The 18,647-nt window shown below is 34.7% G+C and overlaps 1 long non-coding RNA gene and 1 pseudogene across 1 annotated transcript; one reads left to right on the plus strand and one right to left on the minus strand.

Annotated features, from left to right (window-relative positions):
- Nucleotides 1-448: 448 nt before the first annotated feature.
- On the minus strand, nt 449-5,197 carry LOC148766894 (uncharacterized; annotated as a pseudogene).
- Nucleotides 5,198-13,950: 8,753 nt separating this feature from the next.
- On the plus strand, nt 13,951-14,875 carry LOC148766895 (uncharacterized). Its single transcript, XR_016034449.1, has 3 exons — nt 13,951-14,256; nt 14,409-14,492; nt 14,633-14,875. It is a non-coding gene; the product is annotated as an uncharacterized LOC148766895 (long non-coding RNA).
- The last annotated feature ends 3,772 nt before the right edge of the window (nt 14,876-18,647 follow it).

Here is an 18,647-nt window from a genome sequence, read left to right on the forward strand (position 1 = left end):
ACCCAATAATCTTATGCGGAAGCAAGAACGGAACGTCCAAAAAATAAAGGATTCGATTGGCGGACTTCGGAATATTGACACCGTAGCTATAGAGAGCTATATTATCAAGGTGGAAGTATTGACCCCGTGATTATAATGAATCAGAAACCAATACTATATTGCTAAGAATAATTCACAAGAATCCACTCGCAAAATATCCCGAAGAGTTGTTGAAGAACAACGAAGAAGAATTTTAATCTCTCAAAATAATACTTAAAAACGTCCAAATAATAATGACCTAAAACAACCTATTTATAAGTGTCAAAGAGACCTAATCCAACAAGGAAAATAAATCCTAACTTATCTATTATAAGGAAATAACGAAATAAACTAAATATAGTCCAATTCGGACTCTAAATAACAAGAAATAAATTTTCCAATAAAAAAATACGAAAATTAATAATAATCATCATTTCCAAGTCACGTCTTCTTCGGCTGGATGACTAGACGGGCTCAAGTCCTTGAGCTCGGCTTGCTTCACAATCTGGCCCGATAATTCGCTCCAATTAAGCTCAGCTAGGATCGAACTAGACTTCGTCAATTCTTCCTTTTGGAGCTCGTGTTCAACTAAGTTAAGCATGGCTGCTTCAATGCGCTTGGCCCGAGCTCGGGTAATCGGTCCTCTTGGCACATGCAGCTCGTCCAAGTCATCAACTCCTTCATCCAGCTCGACACTACCCCGCGTAATTGGATGGATCGTATCATCCTCCCCATCTTGAAAATGATTCGTCCTCGAATCTGAACCTACATCAAATGGAGATAGGTCAGAAACATTAAATGTCGAACTAACTTGATACTCACTTGCAAGGTCGATCTTATAGGCATTATCGTTAATCTTTTCCAGCACTTGGAAAGGTCCATCTCCTCGTGGCTTAAGTTTTGAACTCCGCTGATTGGAAAACCTTTCCTTTCGAAAATGAACCCAAACCTAATCTCCTTGCTGAAAAGTAAGGTGCTTTCGCCCCTTATTAGCTCGGTTCGCAACTTGGTCATTCCTTTTCACAATGTGTTCGCGTGCTTCTTCATGGATTTTCTTCACTAACTCAGCCTTACGGTTCCCATCTAGACTAGAAATCTCATTAACAGATAAAGGCAACAAATCCAAAGGAGTTAGCGGATTAAAACCATAAACAATCTCAAAAGGTGAAAACTTTGTAGAAGAATGCACAGATCTATTATACGCGAACACAATAAAAGGAATACATTCCTCTCATGACTTTAGGTTTCTTTTAAGAACAGCTCGCAATAACATACCTAAAGTTCGATTAACTACCTCGATTTGACCATCGGTCTGTGGATGACAAGTAGTAGAAAAGAGTAAAGTCGTACCTAACTTACCCCACAAAACACACCAAAAATGACTAAGGAATTTAACATCCCTATCACTAACAATAGTACGAGGTACCCCATGCAATCGCACTACTTCGCTGAAGAATAAATTTGCTACATGCGTAGCATCACCAGTTTTATGACATGGAATGAAGTGTGCCATTTTAGAAAAACGATCTACCACAACAAAAATAGCATCTCGACCTTTACTAGACCTCGGCAACCCTAAAACAAAATCCATAGATACATCGGTCCAAGGGTGAGTAGGAACAGATAATGGCATATGTAATCCATGTGGTTTAACCCTAGATTTAGCTCGCCTACATGTTAGACACTTCGAACAAATCCTCTCAACATCTCGCTTCATACGCGGCCAAAAGAAATGTTCTTTTAAAATATCTAATGTTTTAGAAACACCAAAATGTCACATAAAACCATCTCCATATGATTCTCACAAGTAATTCACGAAGTGAACAATTAGGCATGCAAAGTTTGTTTTCCCTAAACAAATAATCATCATGCTTGTAGAATTTTTCAAAAGTTCCTTTTTGACATGCAGCAAATATAGTAGCAAAATCATGATCATTCACGTACAGCTCCTTAACATGCTCAAAACCTAAGAATTTAGAACTAAGGGTCGACACGAGAACATACCTGCGTGATAGTGCATCAGCTACGACATTATCTTTACCTTGTTTGTACTTATCACTAAATGAAACATCTCGATAAACTCCACCCACCGAGCATGTCTTCAGTTTAGCTTGCCTTGGCCCTTAAGATGCTTTAGCGATTCGTGATCTGTGTGTATAACGAATTCCTTAGACCACCAGTAATGTTGCCAAGTCTCCAAAGCTCGCACCAACGCGTAGATCTCTTTGTCATAGGTTGAATATTTCAAGGCTGCGCCATTGATCTTCTCGCTGAAATAAGGGATAGGTCGCTTGTCTTCCATAAGCACTGGACCAATACCAATTCCTGAAGCATCACATTCGATTTCAAAAGTTTTAGAAAATTCTGGTAAAAGTAATAAAGGAGCGGAACTTAGCTTATCTTTCAAAGTGTGAAATGCATTATCTTGCGCCTCACCTCGGTCAAAGGTGCTGCAATTGTGCTGAAGTTCGGTACAAATCTCCTATAGAATCCCGCTAGGCCATGGAAGCTTCGCACCTCGGATGCGTTCTTGGGTGTTGGCCATTCACGGATTGCTTTAACCTTTTCCTCGTCCACTTCAACGCCCCTAGAACTCACAACAAAACAAAGGAAAACTATCCTATCTAGGCAGAAATCACATTTCTTTAAATTAGCATATAATTGTTCTCGCAGTAAGGACTCCAAGACACACGTCAAATGCTCAACATGATCATGCAAATTCTTGCTATATACTAAGATATCATCAAAGTAAACAACAACAAATTTTCCTATGTAAGATCGCAGAACATGATTCATAAGTCGCATAAACGTACTTGGTGCATAGTTAAACCAAAAGGCATCACTAACCATTCATACAATCCGTGCTTAGTTTTAAATGCAGTTTTCCACTCATCTCACTCTTTCATGCGAATTTGGTGATAACCACTTTTCAAATCAATTATAGAGAAGATAATGGAACCATGTAGTTCATCTAACATGTCATCTAATCGAGGACTGGGGTGTCGATACTTTACCGTAATTTTGTTGATGGCTCGACAATCAACACACATTCTCCAACTCCCATCCTTCTTCGGTACAAGTAAAACAGGCACTGCACAAGGACTCATGCTTTCTCGAACGTGTCCTTTAGCTAACAGGTCGTCCACTTGCCGTTGTAACTCCTTCGTCTCCTCGGGACTACTTCGGTAAGCTGGTTTATTTGGAATTTGGGACCCTGGAATAAAATAAATTTGGTGCTCGATCCCTCGAATTGGTGGAAACCCCGTTGGCATCTCGTCCGGAAAGACATCATCGAACTCCTACAAAAGAGAAATAACAATACTAGGCAAAGAAGAATTAAGGTTAGCATTAGAAAAATAGGACTCCCTAAACACTAACAACATCATTGTTCTCTCACCCTTACATGCACTCTTAATCTCTCTTTCTTTTGCATAAAAGCTCACTTTTCTCTCATCTTTCTTTATTAAGTTCGCACTCTCTTCTTTTTCTTTTCTCACTTTGGCTAAACTCTCTTGTTTTACCTCTCCACTACTACTAACACGTTCATTCTCATTTTGTTTTGAACTTGCAGCAATGGACTTCTTAATCTGATTTTGCTCCTCAAACACCTAATGAGGTGGTAAAGGTGCAAGTGTGATTCGCCTGCCATCCTTAGTAAAAGTGTAGCGATTTTTGTAACCATCATGGACTGTTCGTCGATCAAATTGCCAAGGTCGCCCAAGTAAGAGCTTGCATGGGCACAACATCGCACATCACCTCATCTTTGTATTGTCCAATACTAAAGGAAATCAGTACTTGTTTCGTCACTCTCAACTCGCCACTTACATTCAGCCACTGAAGTTTGTAAGGTCTCGGATGTTTGGTGACTTGCAGCCCTAGCTTATCTACCATTAGCTTGCTCGCTACATTCACGCAACTTCCTCCATCAATTATCAATCCACATACTCGGTTTTGAACATGGCAGCGTGTATAGAAGATGTTCTCTCGCTGTATTACATCACCATCTTCTTCAGCTTGCACGTGAAGAGTTCGAAGTACAACAAGTGCGAGTCCATCAACAGCTTGTACCACGTCACCTTCAATAGGTGCTATTTTTTAAGTTGACTCTTCCTCCTCCTCGGACTCCAGCTCGCCATTATCCAATAAAATCATAGCTCGCCGGTTAGAGCAGTCCATGGCGATATGACCTGCTCCATGACATCTATGGAATTTAATATCACGTGTTCGTTGTGGTTGTGACGAATTATTACCTCTCTCAGGTGGTGCTCGGTTGATTGAATTTTCATTGGAAGGTTTCGTTGTCGATTTCTCCTCGGGTTTCGAAGTAGGATTCCATCGCGATTTCCAGCTTGATGCCTCGGCCCGAGCTGTAGTTCTCCCTCCTCGCTTAAGCTGCCTCTCAACTTTCATGGCCATGTGAACGACCTCCTCAATCTCAACGTAGTGCTGCAACTCCACTACATTAGCGATCTCCCGGTTCAGCCCGCAAATAAATCTTGCCATCGTGGCCTCTCGATCCTCCTCAATATTGGCTCGAATCATTGCAATCTCCATCTCCTTATGGTACTCCTCGACTGATTTAGTACCTTGCTTCATGCTTTGCAATTTCAGATGTAAGTCTCTATAATAATGTGAGGGCACGAACCTCCGTCTCATAAGTGCCTTCATAGACTCCCAATCGACAATTGGTGGTTCGCCGGTTCTGCGTCTAGTCACTACCAATTGATCCCACCAAATGATAGCATAATCGGTGAACGCTACAGCTGCAAGCTTCACCTTCTTGCCTCGGAATAATTGTGGCAATCGAAAACGAGCTCAACCTTTCTTTCCCATTCTATGTGTGCCCCGGGATCACCCTTCCCTTGGAAAGACGGTATACTCAATTTGATTGAGCTGAGGTTTCGATCAACTTCATCTATTTCTCGACCCACATTACCTCGCCTTGGTATGTCAAATCTACCTCAGATTCTTCATCGAAGAATTGTTCATCGAACTCCAATTCGTCACGTTGGCGTACAACAGGTTGACGAATAGGTTGCCGCAATTGTGGCGCTGGTGCAGGTCTTACCCTACTCAACTCATCGATTTGATTTTGCATCCTTTGAAGGGTTATATGCAGACGTTGGAAGTGCTGCTCCGTGGTTTCGTCCCTTTCATCACCACTCCCATTCCTTGACATGATGTTCGAACTGCAAAATATTGTTAAAGAAAAAAAAAGATTTTCCTCACCACTCCCTCACGTGTATCACTCAATATGATGTTCACTCAATTCACCCGTGTTTCACACAATTAGGCTTTTACCCTCTTTTGATCTCACACTCTCTTGCCTTTTTCCACTCGTAAACTCCCTTCGAAGTTCTAAAGAAACTAATCTAGAAAATATTAAGTGGATTTTCATTTTTTATTCAAAGCTAGATAGTATTTTATCAATTCAGAAATTATGTGGAGGCAAATAAAAGGAATTTCGAATTTAATGGCAAAAGGAAACAAAAGGAATAGGAAACAAAGAAACAACGTGGAATTCAATTAGGAGAAAGGTAGACAAAGAAACAAGATATTCAAGGAGTTGCCCAAGTCTATTAAAACTCTATTTGTGTTGCCCAAATCTATTAAAACTCCTTACAAGGAATTTTCCTTGGTTGGATTTTGAATTTTGCTTTTTTTTTTTTATTTATTTTTGCTGTATCCGGTTTTTTTTTTTAAGATTTTTCGGATTTTTTTTTCTTTTTTTTTTGTGCTAACAAACCCTAACGTGGGCTGGAAGTAACTTTGAAAAAAAAGAAAAATTCGAATTCATTTTTTTTTTTTTTTTTTTGACGAAAACTCTAGACAACACAATTCAAGAAAAGATGAGATAGAGAAGACACGAATAATCGAATTCTTTTTTTTTTGTGCTAACAAACCCTTGAGCTTGGCTTGCTTCAGAATCTGGCCTGATAATTCGCTCCAATTAAGCTCAGCTGGGATCGAACTAGACTTCGTCAATTCTTCCTTTTGGAGCTCGTGTTCTACTAAGTTAAGCATGGCTGCTTCAATGCTCTTGGCCCGAGCTCGGGTAGTCGGTCCTCTTGGCACATGCAGCTCGTCCAAGTCATCAACTCCTTCATCCAGCTCGGCACTACCTCGCGCAATTGGATGGATCGTATCACCGGCCGTTAATTTTTATCTTTTTTTTTGTCTTCAATTTTTTCCGTCATTCAGATGCATTGACTTTTTCCCTTTTTCTTTTCTTATGACCTTTTTTTTATGATATTATTTTCTCGCCGATTATCAGCTTTCATTTTTTTTTAAATTATATTTTTCCCATTACTCAACAATTTAAATAAAAATAAAATTAAAATCAAGAAAAAAAATGTCAACGTTGTTAACCCGACATTCAACATTGGTCAACAGCGGCAAAAAAAGATCAATCGAAAAAAGAGTAAACTGAATTAAAAAGAAAGTCAACGTCGGATTACCCGATTCTGAAAAATCGGGGTCATTGGTTAATTGATGAAATTATGGTTAAATCATGGTTGGATAAAATTTTAGGGGTTTTTAGAATATTTTGAAAGAATACATGGGTCTTATTGAAATTTTCTCAGAGAAAAACCCAAATTCAACCATAATCCAACCGTTGAATGTTACTTTTTAACAGTCAAACAGACGGAGGGACTAAATGTGTTAAAATGTGACAACATTAGTGTGTATTTTGTTGACGGCGGCGGTAAATGGGGGACCAAAAGTGAAAAATGTGCAAACTTGGGGGACCAAAAATGTAATTATCCCGAGCAAATGATATAAATAATTTGACACATGTCATTCATTGAGGCATGCATTTCTCTTTTTATATTGTATATAGTTACATGTAATTTGGATATATTCGGTGACAATGTGTGACTAATTATTACAATAAAGACAAAAAGAATATGTAAAAAATAATTCACCATGTATGTAAATTTATTTATAAAATACAAAGTAAGTTATTATTCTAACTTTTAAATGCTTTCATAATCATTATAACATATAAATGCATTTCTAGAACATTTAGTATGGCTAAATGTTTGAATTTTCCGTGCAATAATAAAATTGTAAAACATTTCTAAACTTTTTTGAACTATTCTTTGTGGTTGGAAAACTATAAAACATTTCTAAACATTAATTTTTATTTGTGAAAATATAGTGATATATTCTAGAGAAGATAATTCTGTAGATTGTTTCATTTGCCATGACAATTAACAAAAGGTAAGACCAAACTCTTTCGCATGTTAGGATTATGATTAGCATTAACATTGACATTAGCAGTGACATTAGCATATTAGTATTAATATTAATATTAGTATTTGTAATTCTATTAGTATTAGCATTAATAATAATATTAATATCAGTATCAGTATATTGGTATTATTATTAGCATTAGTATATTAGTATTAGCATTAGTATAAGTATATTAGTATTAGTATATGAATTAGTATATTAATATTAATATTAGTATTAGCATTCATTAGTATTAGTAGATTAGTATATTTAGTATAAGTACTAGTGTTACTGTTAGTATTAGTATTAGTATTAACATTAACATATTAGTATCATTATTATTAGCATTATTATATTAGTATTAGTATTACTATTAGTACTAGTACTAGTATAATCATTATTATTAGTATTGTCATTAGTATATTAGTATTGATATTAGTATTAGTATTAGTGTTAGTATTAGTATTAGGTTTATGATTAGGATTAACATTAGCATTAGTATAACATTAGGATGAGCATTAGCATAAGCAATAGCAATAGCATTAGCATTAGCATTAGCATTAACTTTTGTATTAGTATTAGTACTAGTACTAATATTATTATTAGTAATAGTATTAGTATTAGCATTACCATGTTTGGGAAACATAGTAACCTTGCATCTCAAGTAGGGGTGTGAACGAGCCGAGCTCGAGCCGATATACTTGTGAAGATCTTTCTCTATCTGCCACAATATAAGGTGGGAAGACCATGAATTTTGTAATTGTGGTCCATGAACACTGGTGCCAGTGAATAGGCACTCATAGGGTGACTGAGTGCAATAAAATGGTTGTATTTAGTGAACATATGTACCACTACCCAAATGGTATCTTTCTCTCTTGTCAATGTTAGATTTTCTATAAAATCAATTGTAATATAAGTCCAGGCCTACTCAGGTACATGTAAGGGTTCTAGCAGTCCATGCATCTTAGAAGGCTCATGTTTGTTAAGTTGGCAAACCCCGGAAGTTGATACCAACTGTGTAACTTGTTTCTTCATGTCAGGCAAGTCAAATATGGTATACACCCTCTAGAAAGTCTTTCAGACTCTAGAATGACCACCTAGGCCAGGACCATGCATAAATTGTAGGATAGAAGCTCTCAAATTCCCAAGAGATACCACATACACCCTTTATTTGAACTTCAATAATCCATACACACAGTGAATGCAAGAGACATCTCAAGGCCGTATAGCTGGGCTAGACATGGCCTCTTGGGCTACAATGTCCTCAAAGTAACTGTCTTTTGGACTTCTTCATTCCGTAGAGGTGTGACCTCGGTATAATGGCAACAAGATGAGCCTCCAACTGACCCTCAACTGCTAAAGAATCACTATCTCTCCTAGATAATACCTATGTTGCTTTATTTTGTATTCCCTTCTTGTATTCAATTTTATAACTGCAACTAAGCAACTTTGTCAGATATTTATGCAGCAAATGGGTAGATTGTTTTTGTTCCAATAGGTATTTCAAGCTCTCTTGGTCAGTTCTGATAATGGAAGTACGATGAAGTAAATAATCTCTTCACTTTTGCACAGCTAACAATATTGCCAGGAATTTCTTCTCATACAAAGATAAACCAAAACTTCTAGGTCCCAAAGCTTTACTTAAGTAAGCGATGGTGTCTTTCTTGCATCAAAACAACCCCCACACCATAATAGCAAGCATCAGTTTCCAGAATGAATTGGAAAAATCTGGTAACTGCAAAACTGGGGTACTAGACATGACCTCTTTGAGCTTATTGAAGGTTGTAATAGCTTCTTCAGGTGGAGAGAATTTTCCATTCTTTAATAACTCCAATAACTCAGTTAATGATCTATCAATAATTGCATAGTGCCTTACAAATTTTCTGTAATAACCTGTATGGCCAAGGAATCCTCTCAATGGCTTAACTGTCTTTGAAATAGGCATGTCTCTTACTCCTTGAACCTTTGTTGGATCAACTCCCACACCTTGTGCAAAAATAATGTGACTTAAATAGTCAATTTGTGTCAGGCCAAAGATGTTTTTTGTTCCCTTGGCATATAGTTGATGCTTCATTACAATGGTCAATGAAGTAGTAAGATGCTCATTATGAGTATCAAAATCCTTACTGTAAATGATAATGTCATCAAAATAAACCAAGATAAACTCCTTCGGAAATTCTCTGTAAATGTCATTCATAAGAGCTTGGAAAGTAGTTGGGGCATTAGTAAGATCAAATGGAATTACTTTAAACTCGACATGTGTCATGCCCAGAAGGAGTTACAAAGGCAGTCTTATTAATGTCTTGTTCCACCACTCTTTTTTATGATAATCAACCCTTAAATCAATCTTAGAAAACACCTTAGCCCCTTGGAGATCATCAAATAAATCATCAGTAATAGGAATGGGATAAACATCTTTGACATTGATATCATTTAACTTATTGTAATCAACACAAAATCTTCATAAGCCATCCTTCTTCTTGACTAGCAACACTGGAGATGAAAATTGGTCAGTGATGTGCTGAATAATCCCACTAAGAAACATCTGATCCACCATCTTCTTTATTTGCTTCCACTGCATGTAGGGATACTTATAGGGTTTCATTTGATTACAATGGGGTTTTTTGAGCTTCTCTTTGGTGGTAATTCAGTTGGCTCCTTGACCACATCTCGAAACTCATGGAAAATCGTGCAGTATGGACTCCAGCTCACTAGGAGAAGATCTATTTTCAGCATGTCCATCAGTGCCATCTACCATAAAAATGAATCCAATCATCAACTTGCCCTTCTGTAGCAAGGTCCTGGCCTTCTCCCCATTAATGGCCTTCAAAGACACTTCAGGTTGGACTCCTTGCAACATGATGGTGTTGCCATCTTTCTTCAATGTGATCCTTTGTTTTTTGAGATGGAATGTAATTGGCTGCTGGTATTTCATGAGATCTACCCCAATAACCAGGGTACAACCTCCAAGTTCTAGTAGTCTCACACTAGCTTGGAAAGAGTGTTTTCCCACTTCCCACTGAAACTGAGAGCATTTGGCATCACTACAAACCTTTCTACCAACAACTACTGCTACCTTCATGGTAGTAGTCTGCTCAAAGACACAGCGCAATCTTCTAGCAATATTAATATCCAGAAATGTGTTAGAAATACATGTATCCACAAGGATTGAAATTGGTTGTTAGTTGGATGTTCCAGGTAGCTTAATGGTACTAGTACTAGCTTGCCTTGCTAGTGCATTCACATAAATCTTGTACAACTGATGTTCTGGTTCCTCAGTTTCTTCTAAGAATTCATCCTCACTGGACTCTTCATGAGTTTTTGCTGCCATTATCATAAAAAGTCTATTGCACTTATGTCCATAAGTGTACTTCTCATCACGATTATAACAAAGGTATTTCTTTAACCTTTATTCCCGCTCCTGATTGGATAACTTCTTATTGGGAAGTAGCTTATCCTCCACCATTGTTTGAGGCTTGACTGTCTTAAACCCTATTCTAGAAGGTTTGTTTGCCACCCTCAAACTCTTTTGCATTTGTTCCCGTGACTTCACATGAAGCCTAGCACTACTAATACCATCCTTAAGAGTTTTAGGTCTCAACAGCTTTACCATACTCTTAATCTCCTATTTTAATCCACTGACAAAGCTCTTAATGAAGTAAACCTCTGAAAGTTTTCTGTTCATTTGCAACATAACTGCCTTAAGTTCTTCGAATTTCTCCATAAAGGATTCCACTATTCCTTCATGCCTCAATTTATTAAAAGTCTCCAACACACTATCATCCTCCTCTTCATAAAACCTCTCCATCACCATAGCTATAAAAGTATTCAAATCCACTGATTCTCTACCTTCTAAGTAGTCCAAGTACCAGTGGTTAGCTTTGCCTTCCATATATATGGAGGCATGCTTAATTTTCTCCCGATATGGTATCTTGTATACATGGAAATACTTTTGACATTTCCGAATCCACCCTCGAGGATTCTTACCGTTGAAGTGAGAAAATTCCAGCTTATGTCCTTTCTGATTATTGCAGTTTGATGTATTATTGTCATTATGCCTGTGCATGGGGATGGTATATGATGTATATCCTGTTATATGAAGTGTAAGTTAAGTATATCTATATATAATTCGGTATTCTAGTTCATACAATTTTATAATTAAGACATGTATAGAAACTATTTCATGAAAAATTTATTATACAGATAAGGTACAATCATATATGTATATAGGTCTTGTTGATGCACATTAATATATATGTATATTATTAATTATAAATAATGTTTCCCGAGAATATTAATTGCGTATTGTATACAACAATTCACATTGAAGTTATAATAAATAATTGATAAAATACAGTTGGAACAATCTATAAACATAAAACAAATATATATAGATGTATCAAGAAATTAATAAAAATATATATTATCGCACCAAAATCAAAATATTTATATTGAGGATACTCCATAAAGATATGAAGACATAGAAAATAAAAATATTAGAATAACTAACAAACATAATTGCAAAATGTAATAAACTATTCTATGTTCGTAACTTTTATTATATTTCTTATGGGGTCGAACGATAACGAATATGTGTTGCCAATAATAAGATGATTCGATGTACAAAACGAATTCCAACCAATTGTGAGGTATACCCCGCGTGATTTATTTTTTGCTTCATACAAACTAATTTTATTCAACGAACCCTCTTCGTATTCAACATGGATATATTTCTTGGCAACCAATCCAGCAGTCTCGGTGAAAGTTTTGCGCAGGTACTACAACATAATTAAAATGAAAATTGTTAATAAAAGTATAATCACATTAAAACGCATCTTTTGAATAAGAAAAATATATATAATAAATAACGTACCAGTTTGTGCATATCATAACGTGTAAATATTTTTGTAAAATAACATATCGAGATATTATCCACCGCTTCAACATTATCAATATTGAGATTCTCTTGAATTGCAAAGGGTTGGTACATACACATATTAAATAACCAATCACATGAATCACACCTCCATGTGGATCCATTGGTCCAACACTGATTTGTAGGAATACATCGTTCATGTATAAAAGCTTCATCGCATAACCCACAACAAAAGATTTGAAATCTTCCATTTCAGTCATCCCACATACAATGCAAGATCCAGAGCGTGGAACGACTTTGATTGATTCCCTACATGAGACGCACATACATGGATCGAAATTATGATCAAAATACGCGTTGCAAAGAACACATTGTTTGGATTGAGCGCAAACAATTTTTTTGATCTTCATAAAGTACGCACGACTTTATTTAATAAACTGCATGAAAACAATTAAAAAAGTATATTAAAATTAAAACCCAAGAGAAAGAAATACAAATAGTACTAATATGTATATATAAAATTAATTATGAATATAAAACTATGCATATATACTTATAATAATTTATAAGAAATGATAAAAAAATGTAATATGAAACTGTATAATATGAACATTGTGCACTTTGTAATCGAATGGTGGTAGAAAAAAATGAAATGAACATTGAGGGGTTTATATAGTATTGAAAATGAACTTAATTCTATGGAAAAATTAAAAATTCAAAAGATTTATATATTAGTAAATGAAATCAAATCAAACAAATAAAGGAAACAACCCAAAAAAAAAAATAATAACTTGTGGAAAAAAATCTTGCAATATAAAAACATTAAATATGAAGATACGATTTTTATTTTTTACCATTCAATTTTGAATTAAAGTATAAATTAAATCAATCAAAGATGATATGATGGAATCTTGGAATATTAAAGATTCCTTTATATTGGTGATTTGATATTTTATTTGAAATAATAATTAATAAATATAATGCATAATCCATTTTATAGTTCGGACCATATTATATATTAAATAGTGTTTTCCAAATATACAACCAACTACTGCATTTAGAATTAATCCACCGTGCATTGCATATTTATTAAATAATATAATTATTTTTAATTTGAAATATGGTATAATAAAAATTATATAAAAAAATAGTGTATATTTATTAAATACTTCAATTAAAAACTAAAACATTTTTTTATTATTATTTTTAATGGAATGGATATTCGAATATTCTAAAATATTGAAAATTAAAAATAAAAAAATAAAAAAAAAAACCAACAACATATTCCTTTATTTTAATATTTTAGTATTTAAAAAAAATATTTTTTTTATGAAAATTATTTGAATATTCGTAAAACAATTGAGTTTCATGAATTTATTTGAATAAATATATTTTGAAATACTGAAAATATAAATAAGATTTTTTTATTTCGAATTTATAAAATATTAACTTTGGAAATAATATATATACATGTGGTAATTATTAAATGATTGTGTAAATGTAAAATAGGAAAAAACTTAAAAACATCCATAAATAAAAGGGGGAATTTGCTAGACACCCCTTATTTTGGACTTATATAGCTAGAGATCCTAGTTGTTAGATGAATATAGGCATAGGTCCTTTGACCTAATAAATTAATATAAATAAATTAAAATAATCAGTATATAGACCATAACACCCTCAATTAATAAGAAAACAAATCTTATATATCCCCTCTCTCCAATCTCACGTTACTTTTTTCCTATATAATTCCTCATCTCTCTCTTTCTGCATCTCAATTCTCACGGCTCTCTCTCTCGTGCTTCTCTCTTTTTTTTTTTTCTCTTTTTCGTTTTCTTTGTTTTTTTTTTAATGAAGAAATATTATAGAGATGAAAAAAAACAAGGATCTTTTTAGATTATGAGAGGATTTCTTTATGAAAGAATTAAAGAGGAGGACAAACATCCCCTCCAAAAAAAAATCAGAAATCCAAAATTCTAGCCAAATTCGCATTGTATTTTCCGTATGTAGAACCTCTCATCGTTTGTTGTTAGCAATTTCCGTTTGCGGTTGGTTTAATTTCGTTTGTTGTTTGAAGAATTGCGTTTGGTGTTGAGATTCGATTCCTCTGGTTTACAATTCGCAAGGTATGTCTTAAGTTACATTTTACAAACATTTTGTTTAATATTTTTGTTGTTTGCAAATTGTTCTATAAACAATTTTTTGGTTGATGTTTTTAATGATGCTGATTTTTTTTATTTTTTTTTCAATTTGCTGTTTGCATTTGGCCAAGTCATAGGTAGTTTATTGCTCGCAGTTCAATAATGCAAGTTTTGCTGAATGTTTTTATTCAGTTTGCTGTTTGCATTTCCCGAAGTCATAGGTAATTTTTTGTTTGTAATTTATTAATACATATTATGAATTTTGTTTTTCAGTTTGTTGTTTGCATTTGGCGAAATCATGGGTATTTTGTTGTTTGCAATTCAATAATATAAAATCTAATTTTCAGTTTGCTATTTGCAGTTCGCGGAGTCATAGACGTCGCAATTCCCTGATCATAGGCGGTGGTGGGGCTGCGGTGACGTTTTTAGAGTATGAGTTTGTAAAATAAATTGTATATTTTTGTTATGAATTAATTTATTTGTTTTAGTTAATATTTAGAAGAGAGATGTTTGGGAATTTGTTATGATAGAGAGACTTTTGGGGATTTGATTTGATTTAATTAAGGGTATTTTTGCCATAATAAATATTATTAATTTATTAAAACATTAAATTTTGACTTGGATTTACACACATAAATTATAATATAAAGGGACCTATAGCAAATTGCCCCTAAATAAAAATGCCACCTAATCAATTGCAGAATCCACCTAATCAATTGAACTCCAACTAAGCAATTTTGACAAATGACATCATCATTTGCCACATGTCAATCATTGAGGGCATAGATCCTCTTTTTATATTATATATATAGATTAATTATTAATTCAAATTTCCATACTATTGTAAACCGAAACAGTATAAAGAAATAATGTGAAACAAAAGTTCATTTGGAGAGAACGATGGTGGATGAACAAGAAAACTAACGTGAGAAGTGGTGGAGATGAGAACAACGATTGAGGAGCATAAAATAAAATATTATAAATAATTGTTGCCATGATTATAGGTTAATTTGAAGGAATTAGATATGAGCCAAATATTTTTGGAAATTCGAACTGATTTTCTCTCTCTTTTATTTCGAGAACTTTTTGGCTGATTTTTTTGGATATATTGGTCGTAAAATATTTTTGAAAATTTTAGTTGATTTTATGGATATATTGAAAATTGAATCCAGTATAACATACACAGTAGGATGTAGTTAGGAAGTTTAGATTAGTTAGAAAAACAGAAAACAAAAATAAGTAGTTCGAAAAAATAGGAACCGTGTTATTAGGAAATTAAATAAAAAAAAATTAAATTAATGATTCATGAATCCATCATCGAAAAAAACTATGCTAAGCGTTGGTCGCCAAAGAAAGATAGTAGTAGAGGCCCTCAATCATGTTGTTTCCTCAGTCGGTGCTAATAAGGAATATTCGAGGTATGGGAACCAAGTTCCCTTACCTACTTAGGTAAGTTAACCGCTCAGCAAAAACAAAAAATAGTAGTTGTTTTGGAACCTAAACAACAAATTTTGAAATTGCCCAGTTTTGCTCGCCAATTTGGTTTCACCAATTTTACACATGGACATCCTCTTAATCAGTATATTTGGGTTTTTTGGAGAGAGGATGAGGATTTACATGTTGTCGACGTTCAGACCCAATGCATCACGATGGATGTAGTCTTACCAAATATGTACAAAGGAAAGCATATGTACAAAGGAAAGCTTACTTTTTTTTATGCTAAATATCAACGGCAGGAAAGGTGGCCTTTATGGGATTATCTTATGCAACTAAGTAGTCGCATGAATGAGCTTTGGATACTAGGTGGGGATTTTAATTTTATTAAATCTCTTGATGAAAAGAAAGGCGGCTGTGGAATCTCTTGCTACTGATGTTTGCAGATCAGTCAACTTTGAAAAATCATCTGTTTTATTTCCCGAAGAGTTAGATTTATTGTTATATATGGCTACAAAGCTCTGGAATTCTAGTTTCCAACACAAAAAAAAAAAAAAAAAAAACAGTTTACAAAACTAAGGTTGAAAGAAGAGGTTATGATCAGTTTTCTAAAGCATGTCAGTTGCACTCGGGAAAATTGGCAGCTTTGTGTCTTTTGGTATTTCTAAGTGTTTTATTTATTTTATTAGTCTAATTTTGAATTATTCATTTTATTATAAATTAATCAGGTCATATTCCATGTATTTCATAAGTCAAGGTCAAGTTTATTTATTTTCTAGAATTAGAAGATGATAAGTCATTCAAGCTTTGTAATTTCCTATGTTTTGGAGGGATATTCCAAAACTCCTATATAGGCACCATTTAGATGAATAAAATGGGGGATGATTGTTTAAGTTGAAAAATATCTGGCAAGTTAATTGCATTGAGAGTGAGTGATTCCTATTTATACAAGTGAGTGACTTGGTCGCGTTGAGTGATTCCATGATTAGTAGCGTTGAGTGAGTCCGCTGCCGCCGGTTGAGTGATTCTCGGTCGTCTATCGTTTTCAATCTCTTTTTCGTTGTGGGTTTTGTCCTGCATCAAGTGGTATCAGTCAGGTCATGCTTTTGTTCATACTCTGATCAAATAAAATGCTGCCCCGTCGCCGAAGAAATATTTTCGAAGTTAATGTCCACGCGAAAATTGCTGAACTTCGACAAAGGGTAGATGAACTTCTGTCAAGACAAATTTCTCCTACTCGATGTAGAGGAAATATTTCTCAAAATTCTATAAGCGAAGCCCATGGAAAACTTGACAATTCCTCAAGTTCAACCCGTATTTTTGTAAATCCTTTCCCCGCTCAAAATGATATAACAGTAAATGCGGATGAATATTGTGATTGGAAAGATTCACCAGAGGTTTTCTTTGAGTGGAAAAATCTTGATGAAATTAACATTGTCGAGGAAGATCAATAGGGTGAAGAAGACAAACCCCCTCGTTTTGATGAAGAATTTGAGCACAAGGCTGAAGAAGAGAATCATCGTGAAACTTGGGAGATGGAAAGTCTTGTTATCCAAGGGGAGATGTCGGTCCAACAAGATGACGTATGGTTTCCCAACAATACATTTAGACACCTTGTCTCGGCGGATCCAAAGAATATATTTTAATGACTGATTCATGGAGTTTTGTGCATATGGTGCCTCAGTCTATGATTGACAAGTTGAAACTCGAGTGCGAGAAACGTCTAAAGAAGTACCAAGCTTCGTGGTTCTAAAAAGAACAAATCCTAATTTCTCACAACGATCGCATGAAGTTTTCAATTGGAATTTACGACGATGAAGCCTATTTTGATGTTCTTCCCATGGATTCTTTTCATATTTTCTTGGGAAGTCCGTGGCAATATGATCGAGATGGTCACCATGATGGAAGAGAGCATACTTATTCGGTTTTCCAGAAAGTGACCAAGTATGTTTTGCTTCCATTAAAAGGTACACCGAGTCGCAATTGTCTCAAAACTCCAGTGAAATTACATTCCTACAAACATTTCAGAAAAAAAAAATCGAGTTTTGGTTCGAACTCGAGGACGAGTTCTTTTTAATAAAGGGAAAATGATGCAGAATTGATGTTTGCATATCAGTCAACTTTGAAAAATCATATTTTTTTATTCCCGAAGAGTTATATTTATTGTTATATATGGCTACAAAGCTCTGGAATTCTAGTTTCCAACACAAAAAACGGTTTACAAAACAAAGGTTGGAAGAAGAAGTTATGATCAGTTTTCTAAAGCCTGTCGGCTGCACTCGGAAAAATTGGCAGCTTTGTGTCTTTTGGTATTTCTAAGTGTTTTATTTATTTTATTAGTCTAATTTATAATTATTCAATTTGTTATCAATTAATCAGGTCATATTCCATGTATTTCATCAGTCAAGGTCAAGTTTATTTATTTTCTAGAATTAGAAGATGATAAGTCATTCAAGCTTCTTAAATTTTCTATGTTTTGGAGGGATGTTCCAAGACTCCTATATAAGTCCAAAACTCCTATATAAGCACCCTTTAGATGAATAAAATGGGGGATGATTGTTTAAGTTGAAAAATATCTTGCAAGTTAATTGCATTGAGAGTGAGTGATTCCTCTTTATACAAGTGAGTGACTTGGTCGTGTTGAGTGATTCTGTGATTAGTAGCGTTGAGTGAGTCCGCTTCCGCCGATTGAGTGATTCCCGGTCTTCTATCGTTTTCTATCTCTTTTCTATTGTGGGTTTCGGTCTGCATCACTTGGCATGCAGGAATTTAATGAATTTTTGGTGGAGGCTAGGCTCGCTGATGCAGGTTATGAAGAAAAATATGTTTACGTGGAGTAACAATCAGCATGGTCGTAATTTCATATGGCAAAGAATTGATCGTATTTTGCTTAATGCACAGGCTTTTCTCAAGTTTCATCGAAAGTAATCCTCTTGGCCAGA

The sequence above is a fragment of the Erythranthe guttata genome, chromosome 11 (genome assembly GCF_056151865.1).
Source record: "Erythranthe guttata isolate IM_541 chromosome 11, IM_541, whole genome shotgun sequence".
In the NCBI taxonomy this organism is placed as follows: domain Eukaryota; kingdom Viridiplantae; phylum Streptophyta; class Magnoliopsida; order Lamiales; family Phrymaceae; genus Erythranthe; species Erythranthe guttata.